Source organism: Convolutriloba macropyga, chromosome 7 (genome assembly GCF_964194025.1).
Source record: "Convolutriloba macropyga chromosome 7, txConMacr16.3, whole genome shotgun sequence".
Lineage (NCBI taxonomy): Eukaryota > Metazoa > Xenacoelomorpha > Acoela > Convolutidae > Convolutriloba > Convolutriloba macropyga.
In genome coordinates this window covers 47,458,655-47,476,113 of record NC_134474.1, presented here as the reverse complement: position 1 = coordinate 47,476,113, position 17,459 = coordinate 47,458,655, and the positions used below count along the sequence as shown (strand labels likewise).

At 38.3% G+C, this 17,459-nt stretch overlaps 1 protein-coding gene across 1 annotated transcript in view; it reads right to left on the bottom strand.

Moving 5' to 3' along the window:
- Positions 1-9,188, bottom strand: part of LOC142342323 (uncharacterized) — a 45,571-nt gene extending 36,383 nt beyond the window's left edge. The window contains exon 1 of the mRNA XM_075393621.1: positions 9,119-9,188. The gene's annotated coding sequence lies outside the window, so the exon portion shown is untranslated. The remainder of the gene's footprint in view (positions 1-9,118) is intronic.
- Positions 9,189-17,459: the final 8,271 nt, after the last annotated feature.

Here is a 17,459-nt window from a genome sequence, read left to right as displayed (position 1 = left end):
TCTTTACGAAATATATAGATAATTCTAAAACTGGAAAAGTCTCGCACACTGAACAATTCTCTAATCAGACTATCTCGAACAAGATAGTTTGATGAGAGACAGTTTTGAACGCAGGATGCTGGGATCAAAGAAAACTTCGAGCGCAAAATAAACTCAAGAACCAGTGCGGGCGCTGGTTGCTTTCATCAGATCAATTTCGAGCGCAGAAGAGTGTGATCAGAGAGTATTTCGAGCAAAGGATGGTCTCATCAAGGACGAAAACATATGTGTCCGATCAGTATCGGACTTTAATTGCACTTGAGGCTGAGGTTCTTTGTATTGGTTAATGGGAACGCAGAGACAAATCTTTTAATCAAATAATTCAATTAGAATTGATGTGTGACAACTGTGGCAATAGGCACAAATCTTGATCGAATTATATACCCTGTTATTACCGCCCTTTTACATTACATATAAATGACTTTCGGTGACCTGTGATGTTTACTAGCATTTTATCATAGGTATCAATCAAACGTCAACATCGAGTATTCACGTATAAAACGAAATAGTTCTGGAAAACATCAGTATAAACTGCACGTGAAATTAGCATTGTTTTCTCGACAACAAAGATGTAAATCAGCAAGTGAGTATATTCCTTCATATTCAGACAATTATTATTATACATTTAATAGCCCTCCTACCATACTAAGTGTTTGAACCTAAGAGAACATCACGGAAAAGTGAAAATTTTGTTTTCCCCAAATTTTTTGTTAGGGTGACTGCGGGCATGCAATCGGTAGGCAATTAGTTGAGCTGTAACAGTCTAGTCTCGGCTAAGTTCCGAATGAAGTGCACCTTCAACGCAAAGTGCTTAGTCTTGCCGTGGTTCATGGAATTCTTACTAAGAGCAATACATGCTTGATTATCTACAAACACTTGTAAAGGTTGCTCAACATCTATATTCATTTCCTTCAAAAGGTTTGCTAAGTGTACCGCCTCTTTACTTGCCTCTACTACTGCATTGAGTTCAGCTTCAGCTGTGAAGGTCGACACGCATTTTTGCAATTTACTAGCCCAGCTTATTGCTCCTGAACTATTGTCAAGCTTGAAATAATAAACACTTGTACTTTTTCTGCTACCTAAGTTACCAGCCCAGTCCGAATCCGAAAAACCTTTTAGATCTAATTTATCACACTTCCTATAAATAAATTTTTTGGATTTTTTACCCTTCAAGTAGCATAGACATGCTTTTGCGGCGTTCCAATGCTTGTTCCCCGGATTTTCTACAAACGAACTCAAAATATTAGCCGTATGTGCAATATCAGGTCTGGTAGTCAATGCTAAATAATTTAAACATCCTACTATTCCCCTATAACCACGAGACTGCATTTCTTGATATTCTTTGCTTCCTATTTCTGATGAATCAAGTTTTGAAAGCTTTGAACTAACATCTAGAGGTGTTTCCAGTGTCCTACAGTCACTCATTTTATACTTCTCTATTAGTTTTTCTATATAAGTCTCTTGACTTAGCATTATTTTGTTTTCTGTCCTTTCTGTTTTAATATTTAAGAACCAACTCAAGTCACCAAAGTTACTTATTTTGATTTTCCCACCAACTTTGTTTTTGAAATTTTCGCAAAAGTTATGTCGCGTTCCTAATATAACCATAACATCTACCCAAAGACAGATCATTCCCTCTATTTCTCTTTGTCCTTTTTTATAAAGAGGCACTCATCTTGAATAGATGGAGCAAAACCCAAACCCCCAAGAAAACGTTTTATTGTTAGGAACCAAGTCTTAGCAGATTGTATTTTTCAAAACCTTCGGGTTGCTGCATAAAGATCTCCTCATCAATGTCAGCATTTAAGAATGCAGTTTTAATGTCCATTTTTTTGTGCCCAGAACCATTGCGGAGTGCATAACTTAAAAGTATACTGATAGTTGAGAGGCGCGTTGTGGGTGAATAGGTCTCGTTGTAGTCTCTGCCTGGTATATGGTTAAAACCCTTAGCTACCAATCTTGCTTTATATCTCACTATTTCCCCGCTAGGCCCGCACTTTAGAGCAAAATGGCAACGACTACCAATAGTTTTGATTTCCTGGTTATCTACATGTTCCCAGACGTTGTTTTGAACTAATGAATTATACTCTGTTTTTATTGCTTCAAAACAATTTATGTCTTGTATTGCTTTTTCTGTTGATTTAGGTATCGCATTATCATTTATTAATTCATTTAGGAATGCTACTGGATTCAGATCTGCCTCCTGTTCTAAACGTGTTTCACCTGCACTCAATGTGTTGTTATTGAACATTTTCTGTTCGTTGAAAGTTACGTTTCTGGACTTTCTAACTTTAAATGTGCCTTTTTCATATTTTACTCCTATAAGATGTTTTGCTGTTATCTGATGATCCCAAGAATATAACTTTTTGTGAGTCCTATCTATTTTTCCTCGGAATTATTTCTCAATATGAACGTAAGCAGTACAAACAAAATTTTTTAGTGATTCTAAGTTTGGTTTTTGTCCATACATTGCTTCAAATGGTGTTCTTTTGATCCCCGAATGGTAACAAAAGTTTTTAATGTCACTTGACATGTTTATTGCATAAGGCCAATATGTTTTATCAAGTCTTGATTGCTCAATTAGACATCTCGCCATTGGTGTTATTGTTCCCCAATTACGTTTGACTTTACCATTTTCTTCAGGTGTATAAGGTGCTGAAAGCTCAAAACTTACGCCTTGCTTTATACATAATTGCCTAATCTCATTCGAATTGAATTCGCCCGCACCATCGCACACCAACGTTCCTGGCTTTCCTATATCTGCAAAGAATTGCCTGACCTTTTTTATTGCATCATCCCTTGTCTTTAAAAAGTACACTTTCTGATACCTGCTAAAGCTGTCTACGAAACCGATTGCATATCGATGGCCATCTACAGCTTCTCGATTGATAAGCCCTAAAATATCAGTATGGACTATTTCTAAGACATCCTTGGCTCTTGTCCCATAATCTTTCGGAACGGGAAGCATCCTTGACTTATTCAGTTGACATGTCTTACAATTCCCTAGGTCATGTTCACTTATTTTAAGTCCTATTGCATGATCCTTTAATTTCAAAAGATCTTCAATATTAATATGTCCTAGACGTTTGTGCAATAAAATTAACCGGTCTTCACTGGCTAAGTTACAGTTTTCTGAACCTGTTGAATTGGCTGTTTTCCAAAAGAAAAGATTGTCATGTTCCTCAAACGGGAAAATTGTTCCGTTTTTATTTCTTATTTCTAAGTCCTTACCGATCAAAACCTCATTATCAGCCGCTCTAAGTTTCGACACCGTGAACAAATTTTTGGAGTTATCAGGTACAAGTAATGCATTTGACAATCTTATTTTCCGCTCATACCCTTTTCAGTCCTCTGTTCTTATCTCAATTGTCCCCCGTCCTTCAATTGAACTCGTGCTACTATTTGCGTTAGTTATTATCTCGCTATATTCTTTGTCAATCTCAATAAATAAACTTTCATCCTTAATCATATGACTTGTTGCTCCAGAGTCTAACACTAGTTCACAGGCAGGATTATTACTTGTGGTTTGAAAGAATGAGAAGTACTCTTCGCAATCAGCTTTTGGTTCTTCAGCTAAACTCTGAGACCCTGACTGATTACTAAACTTTCTGCTCTGGCTTACAAATTTTTTCTCTGGTTTCTGCTTCTTACAAAACTTGGAGATGTGACCCTGCTAACCACAGTTAAAACAATTTATTGGCTGCCCCCTTATTTGTTCTGGTTTTGCCTTCTTAAGTCGACAATCCTTAGCTATGTGTCCGACCTTTTGACAATTGAAGCATTTTCGTTCGTTATCGTAGACTATACTCTCACTTTTCTTTTGAACATTTTCGTTATCAAAGTTGATAAGGTCTCGCTTCATTTCTTCTAAACCTTTCTCTTCTTTACTAAATTTTACGAGTGTCGTGAAGCTCTCGTATTCTTTATGTGGTCCCCTCATAATTTTTGAAATAAACATTTTCTTGCTCATGCCTTTTTTCACCAGTGTCAATTTGTAATTCCTTTCCTCTGTTCTTGTTAAGTAGTCTAATATGCTTTCATTAAAATTCTTCTTAAGGCTAGTTAATTCTGATATTAGTTTTATACTAGTTTTTGTGATTGCGGCCTCTCGAAACTCTTAAACCTTTTGCAAAGTATATCCCAAGCATTAGTACCATCACCTTTATGTGGTCTCAGAAACAGAACTGACTTTTTATGCAATGCTTGAACAAGTTTGTACCATAATGTCCTTTTCCTCTCCTCTAGCTCTTCCCTTCCTTTATCTACAGCTTGTTCTCATTGTTCCTCTGATGCGCCATTTGTAACACTAGGCATATAATCTTCATGTGTGGCATCGCCAGCTAAGACTTTTCCTAATTTCAACGAGTGCATACGAGCTTCAAACTGTTCTGCAAAATATACGAAATATCCTCACGTCCACTAAAAATTATTGTTTATGACTTTGAACTCATCCCTGAACTCAATTTTAACCTGTCTGTTTGTCCTAAATTCTTTTTTTATAGTTTTTCCCGTTTTACTTAGTTATAACTCAAACTTTAGTAGTTTAGCCTATGTAACCTGAGTTACTTGGTTCAATGAAAACTAGTACTGATCTACGTAAGAATTTGCTCGTTTGTTATAGTTTAAGGTGAAATTTATTCGGACTTAGAGCAAAACTCCTAGCCGTCTTTTTAGCGTTTAGATAAATGTGTTACCTGTTGTTGGCCTTTTTATTAAGCGACGAATCGGTGTGTCGTTGTGTTAGCCGAAAAAATGCTTTACTACATTGAGAAAGCAACAAGATAGCACTATGAGAACAGTAAGGATAGCACAATGAGAAATGAGGGTAAAAAAACAGTTGTTTAAACTGAGCTGTTCTCAGCAATACTAAGTAAGCCGGAGAAGTCATCGTAGAAAGTTCTGCTACACAAACATCTACTCTGACACAAAACAACCCCACACGCTTCCACAAACAAAGGCACATACACAGAGTCCCCCATTCAGCTACACAAGCTTCGCCACACAAACAGAGTCCACGATCAGCCACAGATGCTCCCTCTCCACAAACAGAGTCCTCTAATCAGCTACACAATCTCCTCCACACAAACAGAGTCTACAGTCAGCTACAGGTGCTCACTCTCCACAAACAGAGTCCTCTAATCAGCTACACAATCTCCTCCAAACAAACAGAGTCCACAATCAGCTACAGATGCTTCCTCTTCACAAACAGAGTCCTCCAATCAGCTACACAATCTCCTCCACACAAACAGAGTCTACAATCAGCTACAGGTGCTCACTCTCCACAAACAGAGTCCTCTAATCAGCTACACAATCTCCTCCAAACAAACAGAGTCCACAATCAGCTACAGATGCTTCCTCTCCACAAACAGAGTCCTCTAATCAGCTACACAATCTCCTCCACACAAACAGAGTCCACAATTAACTAGATGCTCCCTCTCCACAATCAGAGTCCTCTAATCAGCTACACAAACTCGTCCTCCAAGGTAGTTAGAGCACACCAGAGCTTCAGACCCACTTGCTTTCCTTCTCACTCTTGACAACTGCTTGACTACAAGTCTTGTCTCTCCTTGTCCTCTCGTTCGGTTCGTTTTCCAATTGACGTCAGCAATCCTCTAATGCAGCCCAGAGACAAAACAGCATAGTGTCAATTTTAGGGAGGGCTGATTACTTATCTCAGAAAATCTATGGGCCCATAACCTATTGGTTAATGCGATCGCAGAGACAAATCTTGTAATCAAATAATTCGATTAGAATTGATGTGTGACAACTGTGGCAATAGGCACAAATCTTGATCGAATTATATACCCTGTTATTACCGCCCTTTTACATTACATATAAATGACTTTCGGTGACCTGTGATGTTTACTAGCATTTTATCATAGGTATCAATCAAACATCAACATCAAGCATTTACGTATAAACGAAATAGTTCTGGAAAACATCAGTTGAAACTGCACGTGAAATTAGCTTTGTTTTCTCGACAACAAAGATGTAAATTAGCAAGTGAGTATATTCCTTCATATTCAGACAATTAATATGATACATTTAATAATTTGGAGCGTAAATGAAGCGCAGAAAAATTTGGAGCTGTCTTGAGTCACAAAAGAGGCGGTTTCGGCTCGAAACAGTCTCATCAGAGCTGATTTCAGTCTGGGATTGTCTTATTAGAGGTATAATCCGTCTAGATCTTCCGCCTGGGTAGCAGCTGGATTTACATTGTCGAAGTGTTGAAAATTTTTCATTATATAGTCTGTAACGAAGATTTTCTATACTTCTGCGCCATTAACTTTAAAAAATTGTCTGAAAATTTGAAGCTTATTATTTCCCCCTTTTTGCTCAACATTGTTTTGGAAGAAACTATTTGATCAATTTAAAAACTATTTGATCTTATGAAGTAGGTTTCAATTTAATTCCAATTGATTGTTGCGCAGACGCTCGTAAATTATAAGTGGGCTTCATGAACAACGTGGCAAAATTTTAACTTAAGAATTAAAGAAGGAAACAGAAAAATGAAAACCACAACCTATAAATATTTTTTTGATCAACAGTGTAAGTCAACTCCAAAAAAACTGAAGAGAAAGACTTCTTTTTCACAGATCAACATTAGAGTAATAATATGGTTTTCTCAAAGTAATTAGGTAACAAACTTAAACAAAATCAGTTCTTCGATCCTAATTAAGTATTAAACAACACGTCTCAACACACACAAAAAATTGAAGTATTACGAAGTCATGACAAAAGTTCTCGGAGCGTATTTTTCAGATCCCACTTAACGCGTACGTATCTACAAAAACCCTTGAAATCAAGCCAAGTTAAGGCCCTTGCAGGTATTTTTTTCACAAGCTAAACAGAGCCTGACGAGTCAATTATTTTAGCAGAGGAAAAAATAAGAGAGTTTGAATAACGTTAATTTTTAGGCCCTTTCAATTTTTGTAACCAAAAATCTTGAAATTAAACAAAATTACAACTAATTTACAATAGCTCTAATTCAAAATGATATAAACGTTTCATCAGTTTAAAGTGTCTTTGATTATCCAAAAAAGTAACATAGACATGGTGATTGAGTTTCAGAAGAAAAATAGAAGAAGTTTTCCGATGATATGTTTGACTGACTCTAGTTTTCAATTTGGTAAGAAAAAAGGGTTTGGTAGCTTTTCAATGTTTATTTGGAAAATCTATTTTCCCACAATACGTGTGTAGATTTAAATCAAAGCAGAGCATGGAATCTCTAGAAAAAATAGTTGGTTATAGAGTAATCAATCAGTTGATGGTTTAAATCAAGATCTCTTGGGATTCGAAAATGAAAAAGCTCGACAGCCGATGTCATTGGACGAATGGTTCGAAGAGCATCAATTGCTGCGCTTCATTGGTAACGGAATTAGCGATGCTACTCCGAGGTTAAGGTTGCCTGCTCACTGCTGACTTGCCTAGTAGGACCAACGCATGTAGTCATGAGGGGTTTATCAAGTAGACAAATGAAACTTTCTTTGGTAACCCTGAAATAGCTGAAGGGCACTAGAACATGGTTGTTCTTTGAAAAAATTGATACTATTCTGCTTGGCTAGTAAAACCATCAACGACAATCTTATTTTTTTGGCCACCCTTACTTATTTGTTCTTTGGGTTTTGGACTGATCTCTTAGTATAACTTGGCTGTATTGTTTTTATTATTGTTTTTTGGTAGTTGAGATTAGACAAGTTGGTATCAAACTCGCTTATTCCTTGAAAAAACAAACTATTGCCTCCCAGTTTTAATCATAAGAGTGGTGGAAGGGCTTGATATGACCCTCTCCATTAAACGAGGTAACAGTCTTTTATTATTTTATTTCAACGAATATTAAGATTCTTTTTGTTTATTGGGAAGAGAAAGTTCCTAACGCCAGACTTTCAAATTCTAGACAACGCAATTTTCAGTGTCTGATAATAAACACTCTATTGTTACCTTATGTTGGACAAATTATAGCAATGTTGAAAAGTTTAGTATAAATGCTAAACGCAGACGCAAAATGAAGGATTACTTTCAAATCATTGTGTATACTCTTTCGAAATACGTAAAAAAAATGCAGCGGAAAAATGTTTAGACCTGAGCCAAGGAATTTTGTTAACATTGTGTAAGAGAAGCGATAACTAGATTTGTTAAGTTACAAAGTTAATCGCATTTTGTTTAAATGAATTTTTTTTAGTAATGGATTCATATCGCTAAAGTCCATGCATTCAACGCCAAATTTTTAAAGAAAGTTTCATTTAAATGTCGAAATTGTCAGTGTTACTTACCGCGTTACGGCTGATCTCACATAATTTTGATTTATAAGCCTAGATCTTACATAATTTAGCGTTTTGAAGCGTAGATCCTATATAGTTTTGCGTTTTCAATCTTAAAGCTTAAAACATTTTCGGTCTATGAGTGCAGATCTTACATAAGACTGCGTTTCTTATCGTTGATCTTACATAACGTTGGCGCTTCAATAATAGCCATTTTTGTACTCTATACCTCCTCATACTACCCCTCCCCCAACCAGCTTCCTCGATTTATGCAAGGTCTACCTACGCTTAGAAACGATAATAGTTTCTTTTCAGCTCCTCAAGCGTAGATCTTACATTAAACCAACGCATGCACCGCCTATCTTGGTTAATTTTGCGTTTTTAGCGTTGACATCTCGGCCCGGGGAGAAACTTATGTTGTGTAAATTTTCCTCAGTCTTTCAATTGTCCAATGTTTTCCATGTACCCAACAATTGAAGGTAATTAAATCAGACGATATGCATAATTTAGATCTGCTATCTACAGAACTGATCACATTTTATTTTTGAAAAATTTATGGCTAAAACTAATCCCATGTAGTTCCGTTATCGCATCCGACAGCTCCAATAAAAGATTGAAAGCTTTTTTTCGTTGATGAAGAAAGTGCAGCTATGTGAGGCAGTTAGTTGAGTCAATAGAGCACCTAATTGACTGTTTAATGTAATCGACTAAAAACTTAAAATTAATAAATTGAATTGGAAAACATAGAACCTAAGGCAGTGGGTTCAAAGTATGTAAAGTCAGTTATTCCATGTTTTAGGTTACTTAACAGTACCTACCATCATCCACTTCAATCGTGTCCAGATCCAACAATGGCCACTGATGCTCATTTGCATTACTCGCATATTTACTAATTGTAACACTCAATTGCTAAATTATGCACGGTAAATTAGTCACGGTTTCTGTATTTTTTCTGTTTTCTGTTTTTTTTATTGATGACGCGAATGTTTTCAATTTCAATGCAACTGAACAGGAACAGGGCAGTTCGAATCAAATGTATTAACAACGATTAACACGTTAGAACTTTCAGGTTGGCCTATATTTATCAAGAAATTGTCTGGAACGTAAACAGGAATCCATTTTGCAGACCAACTTCTAATTCCAAAATCCACACCTATCAGCTTATATATGTATGAGTTATAGCCACAATGACAACAAGTTATAATGGTTAGAGGTGAGTTAGTAAATAATTCGTATCTAGTAGTAGTAGTAACAGCAATAGTAAGTGTGCAACCCCGTAATCTCTTAATATCGATAGATGGTTAAATAGATAAATAAAATCAATAAATGTCTCCCGATTAATCCCTCTACCAGCCTCCAGCAAATAATTTACTCCAAATTTATTGATTTTTCGCCACTGTGAACAAAATGCACTATTGGAATACTAATAACCACAAAATTAGAGGAGAGGGGGGAATTTATGGATAAAATTTAGTTAAGCAAGGCCAAAAGGTATTCATGGAAGACAAATCTTGGATTGTCAAACTCATATTCTGGAAAAGATTCCCTTATTTTTGCCAGAAGGCTTAACTGTTATGAAAACTAAATTTATCTATCCTCCAATAATTTTTACCCTATTCCGAGATGAAATCCTAATCTTAGTGAGGTCCGTTCTTTTATTAATTTTTAATGAATCGCTTGATAAATAATTAACGTCTAATTTTTGAAATACAAAAGCTGAGGTGATTTTTCATCTCAATTTTCCCGATTAACTTGCCAAGTCTCAAAGTTGGTCAAAGGAGAGCTGGGCAGCCATTTAAGACGTTTCTGACTAATTGGAGGTTCCCCTGGTGTACACTAGACCTGAACTGAAGAATGACCTCTGTTGAGAGCCACTTGAAACACACAACATAATATCCAAACAAAATAATTCTCAACTGTCAGAGTCCATAAATTCTACAATAAATTGTCACAATTATCTGTGCTCTTATTGGCCGAGCAAACATTGTCGAAACCATTCACCAAAATCATTGTTTAATTTCTATGAAACCAATAAAGAGAAATTCGCTATGGAAACTAAAAATGAAGCGGACTTAATGAATATTGCATCAATATAGCATGACATTATGAAATAAAACGCTGTCACGCATAGGATTATGAGGTATAAGTGTGCCCGAGTTAGAAATCATAGGATATGCGATTTTAAATCTGATTCTAGATAAATACTCTGACAGAGGTCAAGATGCCAGACTCAATTGACACCTTACACGAACGTATCATGTGCTGGAAGGACACAGACTAAAAACTGTTTTATTAGGTAAAAACTGATTTCATAATTGTTTTTTGGTTATGGTTACCTTTAGCCTAGTTTGGTGTACTGATCGAATTCATAGTCAGAAACTCATCAATAAAAAAATCGACTACCTCGGGGGAAATGCTTTCAAATGACTGAAAAGCAGTTGCCATCATCAATAGCTAAACACGGTATAGTGTGGCAAGCTTTAGCTCAATTGAAGGGTCGTGGTGGGGGGGGGGGGCTCAAATGCGCTGGTTTACGGGTGGAACGAAAAGAACGGCGTGGAGATTTGGGGGTGGGTGAAGTGGGGGGCCTGAAAAGGGGTGAGGCGTCAGACAATCACTACCACCCTTAACACCATAAATTTATGTCTCCGAAACAGCTTCGGCGAATCGCATACATAGAGCCTAGTAAGCCTAAAAGCTCTTAGAGAATTCAATTTGCACCGTGCGTTACCTGTTTATCCTGTCTTTGAGGACGAAAAGTCAAAAGGGCCAGATAACAAATCGGTCAAGCAAAAAATCGCATAAAAACATAGCCGATAGAATACTGGAAATGAATCTAAGTATAGGAAGGAGTAGTTTGGATAGGGAGGAGGAACTGTTATGGGGAAAAAAACTTCCCAAATAGATCCTTCGACCATTACTATTGAAAGCAGTTCATGATTACTATCTAAAAGTAACTAGGGTACTGTTAGAATCCAGTGTTTCAAAGCAGAAGTCAATATTCAAAATCAAAAGTCAGAGTTTAAGTAATGGAAAAGTTGCTTCAGTTCAAAAACCTGTGTCAATGCTCTTCTTAGGGTCGTAAAGAAACCACAGGACTAAAAAAAGGACTAAGTTCATTTGTGATTAATTGGTCACATTGCGTATTCCAATCCCATTTAGATTTTTTGTTGCCAGAGTTCTGTACTTTGATATTCTCTACTCGGCTTTATGACGACTCCCTTCTCATTGGGAGACGACATTTTGAAAGATAAAATAACCACTGTTTGACGAGACCAACTTTCAGTATGATTTCTTTCGTCTCTTTGGGTTACGTTTGAAATATGAAACGGCTCCTGGAGTTTCGACCTGGAACGACTTAATAAGAGCAAAGTCCTCTATATATAAATTAAAAATAAAAACTGAGTTCCATTTCCCAGCTTTTGCTGACAAGTTAACAAGCAATGTCCATCACCAGTTGGTTCTTAACTGGCTCTCTGATTCCTCTTTCTTTTCGAAACTAAAATTAAAGGGTTCAATACGTCATTTTACAAAGCTCTTGAAGTACTACTCATTTAAAATTGGATCCCTATGGGTACAAGAACGGTAACTGGAACGCACTATTAGGTTTAAACCATGAAAAAAGCGTTGTTAATTCCTCTAAGTCACATAAGAATGAAATGCAAATGGTAAGGAGGCAATGTACAGTTAAGAGTAAATGAAAATGCAAAAATTAAAAGAAAACTGTTTAATTTATAAAAGCAATTTACAGAATTGGAGCATACATTAGTAAAAACAAGAATCTATGCTGCTTCAAGAGAAGCAGCATAGATCAGGGCACAATTGCTACTAAGCGTTCTAAAACACGCCATTTTGAGATCAAGCAAAGGTTTTGGGAACTTGAGGCTTAAATTTTGATGATAAAAGTGACAAATGTTCAGTTCAAGCCAATTCACGTTCCCTTCTTTATCAAAAGTTTCAATTGGTGACATGATGGGACTATTTTGAAGCCAACTGAATGTAATATCTCAAGATTAATAATCCGCCCTTGAATAATTATTTTGTTCCATTAATATTATTGGTTCCAATAAATTTTTCAAGCTTTGTCTTGGTCTTGCTCTGTGGTTTCCTTTTTAGAACTTTTTCAAACGTCCATAGAGTTAATTAAACTAAAATCAACGATTTTTTCATATATGTCAGATGCTTAATTGCTAGTTTTTAAGAAATAGGCAGCAGACTTAGTAGTTCACCAACTGAAGCAGAGATAGGAGACTTTCAAAAGGCGGACCTCTTTTGTCAGATCTACGCCGAGGTTTCTAGAGTTCCCCGAAGAAAGGAAGACAGGGAGACGAAAAGAGAAGCCACGAAGATCCTGAAAAAAGAGTGCGGCTGCGACAAGAAAGGTCCATGCAGCAACATCTCCCTGAGAGAGCTCAAAACAGCAATCAAGTTCCTTAAGAAAGGGAAGAGCCCCGGCCCAGACGAGGCAAAAAAACGAGATGCTGAAACACTTGCCTCAGAATGCCCTGTAAACACTGCTGCAGATCTACAACCGCTCGTGGAACGAAGCCATCTACCCTCACGCCTGGAGACTGGCGACAATAGTCCCCATTTATAAGGGCAAGAGGCAACCCAACCAGCTACAGGCCAGTGGCACTGACAAGTTGTGTTGCCAAGCTAGTGCAGCGAGTCGTTGCAACACGACTGTACCACGTGCTAGAAGCTGGGAAGATGCTTGCACCATGCCCGGCCGGGTTTCGCAAGGGCAGGAGCACTGAAGAACAGTTGGCCAGAATTACGCCAGATGTATACGACGGGCTAGAAGGCAAGCAGCTAAAGTGGTCGGTTCTAGCCTTACTAGATTTCAGGACCGCGTATGACAAAGTGTGGAAGAAGGTTCTCGTCATGAAACTGGACAAGCTGGGTAACCCGAAATGCATGAACCGATGGATCAAGAGTTTCCTTGACGTCAGGAGGGCTCGAGTACGCTGGACAACTACTTTCAGCAGGGAACGGATCTTCAGGAAAGGATTGTCGCAAGGCTCTGTGCTTGCACTCATACTGTGGATCTGTCACTTCAACAACCTAGCAGACGAGATCTCGTGTTGCCACGATCGAAGCTAAATCTGTTTGCTGACAATGCAGCGGCACTTGCCACCGAGAAATCACTGGAAGCATGTGCAGAGAAACTCCAGCCAGCCCTCACCGCTATCGTGGAATTGTGCAACAAGTGAAATGTTGTGTTGAGCAAATCCAAATGCACTTATACGACGTTCACTTTAGACCCAGCAGAAAACAACAATAAGAAGCAAATAAAGCTGAACCTGGATGACGAAGAGATCTCTTATGACCCGAACCATGTCCTCTTGGGCCTGAAGCTGGACTGCCAACTGACATTTGCAGCACATGCGAAAGATGTCAAAAACAAGATGGCTGCGAGACGGAGAGCCCTAGAAGCCATCACAGGCCGATCCGAAGGCACCACCCAGAGGCATTTGAGAACAGCCTATATCACGACGACGAAAGCAATCGCAGATTATTGCGCAGGCGTCTGGCTCTCCAACGCCCAACCGACAACCATTGATGCCATGGAGAGTCAACAAAACAAATGAGCCAGTGTAGTGACCGGGTGCATAGCAGTAGCAAACTCGGAAGAAGTCCTTGCATGTGCGGATCTCCCTCCACTCCGACATGTGGCACAGGAAAGAACTACGCTGCTGAGGGAACGCTTGCTACGTTTGGAGCCTGAAGCTCCTGCCCATAAGATCGCAAAACGCCAAACATGACCAAGATTGAAGAGCCGTTCACATGAATCCTGCAAACGAGGGCATGAGGAGAAGACAGACTCGAGGCGCCCCTACAGAGGATGTCGGCGGAGGATGGTTAATGAATTTCAGTGTAAAAAGACCCTTGACTCAACTGAAAGAGAAACATGCCTATACGAGTAGCCACCATGGGAGGAGGCCAATCCTCTAGTCGGGTTTCATCTGGACATGGCCGAGAACAACCTCAAGCGACTGTCTAAAGAATGTAGAGTCCAAATGACAGAAAAGCTCCTCTCAGATCTTCCAACTAACGACATCACCATTTGAACAGACGGCTCCGCGGAAAAAGGATTCAGAAAATGAGGAGGCGGTTGTGTGGTTGATACCCTGCTGGTAGGAACCACCCTCAGAAGCGCCGCAGGGAAGCTCTGCTCCTCTTTTCAAGCAGAAATGACAGCAATTGAGACAGCTTTGTCATACACAGTCAAAATGAGACCTGAACACGGCTCCAGTATCCGCCTGATGACTGATTTCAAATTAGCACTTGAAAAGCTGATGTGGGGCCCCGAACACCAGGACACACGGACAGGAGTCTGAATCTGGCAACTGCTCTACCGACTCTACAGAGTGGTGTTCGTGTGGATCCCATCACATTGCGGACTGGAAGGAAATGAACACGCTGACACACAAGCAAATAAAGCTGCTAGACTACCTCAAGGCGACCGGCCAATAACGTATCAAACATCACGAGCAGCCGTTAGACGTGGGAGAAAAGAAGCAGACAAGAATTTCTATGGAAAGTTGAAGGACGAAATCGAAGAGAAGAGGTGAATGTCAACCAGATCCTCACCCGAGAAACCTCCCTCTGCCAGGCCACACTCGCCCGCAACGGCGCCACAGACGAGCCCAACTAGGCGGATTGCGGGGAAATCGACACAGTTGACCACCTGCTCACCAGCCAAAGGAGAGGCCAAGAGACGCGAAATAGCTTGACAAGACGACTCCCCAGACCTTGTTCCTTTGCCACACTGGAGACTTGCAGAAACTACTAAGATGGTCGGGTCGGTGCTAATATCATCATCGACTTTTTTAATGCTGCAAAAGCCGCCTGAAAGTAAGAAGAAGAAGAAACTTTCAGAATCAAAGGAATAGTTATCTTTTAAATTATAAAACTCGATTTCATTCATGCATTGCAAATATTAGCTTAAGCCTTAGCTATAAATAGGCAGTGAAATAAAAATCAAACATTGGATCTTTTCCGTTTGTGCCCCCGCCCCTAGTACGCTATGTGCCCCCCAGAGCACGTGCCATTAATATATGCAGCCATTACGCGGGGTGTGCAAATAATGCGCACCCACTACGCGGGGAAAAAGATCCCAAACTTTATATGACTTTAGGGGATGGAAAGTCATTGACTTGTTCCCATAGATGATAGAAAATTGGCAGTGGGGAAAAGGAAAACAAAAGAACTTTGTTCCTTCAAGTAACTTGATTGAATTTAGTTACGAACGGTCGTAGACGAGAGGCTGCCTACCAATAAACTCTTCAGTTAAACTCATGCACATAACAGGACATATTGAGCTTCAAAGTTTCTGTTCAGTATCAGTGTCGTATCAGACAAATTCTAGATTGAAGGAAAGGAGAAATTGTTTTACTTCTTACACGTTACTTCGATTAGTTGGTTCGGGTCACTTATATTAAGAAGACAAAAAGTATTTCACTGCAAGATCTTGTTGCATTGAAGGGCTTCACTTAAAAATCCTAATTCATTGTCAATCTTTAATTGTAGGCCAGTTCAAGGATTAGTAGAAGTTTATAGCCTTGTATACACGCAATTTCTATAAATCAGGTTCGACTAGCAAAGAGTTTAACTTACATTTGGACCAGCCCAGTATAGACTGCTTTAAAATATCCAGGAAATTTGGGAAACGGGGAATTTCGAAATTTGGTAGCACTAGAAGAAGGCCTTACACGCACAACCGCTTCTTATATGGAAACAAATAGGATATATTTCTCTCATTCCATACATTGCAAATATCGCCCCCAATATATTGTGAAGTTTCATTCCCGAGGACAAGTTCTACAATTCTATAAAATACGCAGAAGGATTCTTGGCACTGAATGTGAAAGTTGGAATTCGATAGATCCAGCCTTTGCTGAAGTTACAGTGTGCTCTTCAAACTTCATTCAGTCCTCTACTTCGAGTTTTCCTTGCAAATTTACTCAAACTTTGTGCACTACTTTCTATTTTATTTCTTCCTTTTGGTTAAAACATGAGCGCAATCAAAGTTCCCGGTACTCAATCGAGCATTTTTCCCTCCGAAAATTTCAGAGGCTCTTCGTCATCTGGAAATACAGTTTACGACGTTCCCTTTGACGTTTGGGAGAAAATTCTTCAACTATTAATTTTTTTCAGACCAAAAACAATTTTGGAGACAAATTACAAGCAGTTTAAACACATCTTAAAGCTGAGACTTGTCAACAGCTATTTTACAGATATGGTACAACATAGTAGTCTTGGATTTCACTGGCGAGTTCATGAAGTGGGAGATATTGAGGGAAATGTCCTAGAAAAATTGTGGCCGTCTCAAAGTATAATAAGTAATGAGCAATAAAGTATAGGTTAAACAAGGAGCTCGGTAATCTGCATTTGCACTTAATGCTCTGACGCCGCTGAACCAAAACTTTGACCTTATTGTCCACCAATTGAGAACGAGATAGATAACTTTCACAAAATAAAATATTGTTCGAAAATGATTGATGTGCCCATTTAAAAAATCACTTCAAGCTCTAACAACTATCGATATTAAATCATAATTCACTCGTGCGCCCATGGTACCTGCTATTAAGGAGAGTAAGACACAAGACAAACAACAAAATCATATAAAAGCAATAAGCATTACTTACAACTAGAAAAAAATATCTATCAATTTTTTCTTAAAAAAACTTAACGAAATAAAAAAAAATGAGCCAAACCAAATGACTTGAATTTCTCTAAAAAAGAAATGGGACCTGTGTTTATCGAGAAAAATTAACAAGTAGACAAAAAACAAAAAGTAAAAATTAGAAAATGCGTTTGAAAATTTTGAACGTAATTGAATTCAAAGTACTGAAAGCAATTATCTATTTACTGAAATCATTAATTGACTTTATTTCAAACTTCACACAAAACCAATACAAATAGTCACCATTTATAATGTCATACTACTACAAAAACAGCAATTACAGGCAAAAATCAAACAGTCAGTTGAATTTGGGAGGAAACGGTGTCGAAGCCCATAAGCTCAAGATCTATTCACTACAACTCAAGAAAAAAAAACAATTGCACCAAGTCCATCGCCTTTAAAATATGTGATATGTCAATAAAGTGCCTTAATGTGATGATCCGACACGACAACAAAACGAAAACCAGAAA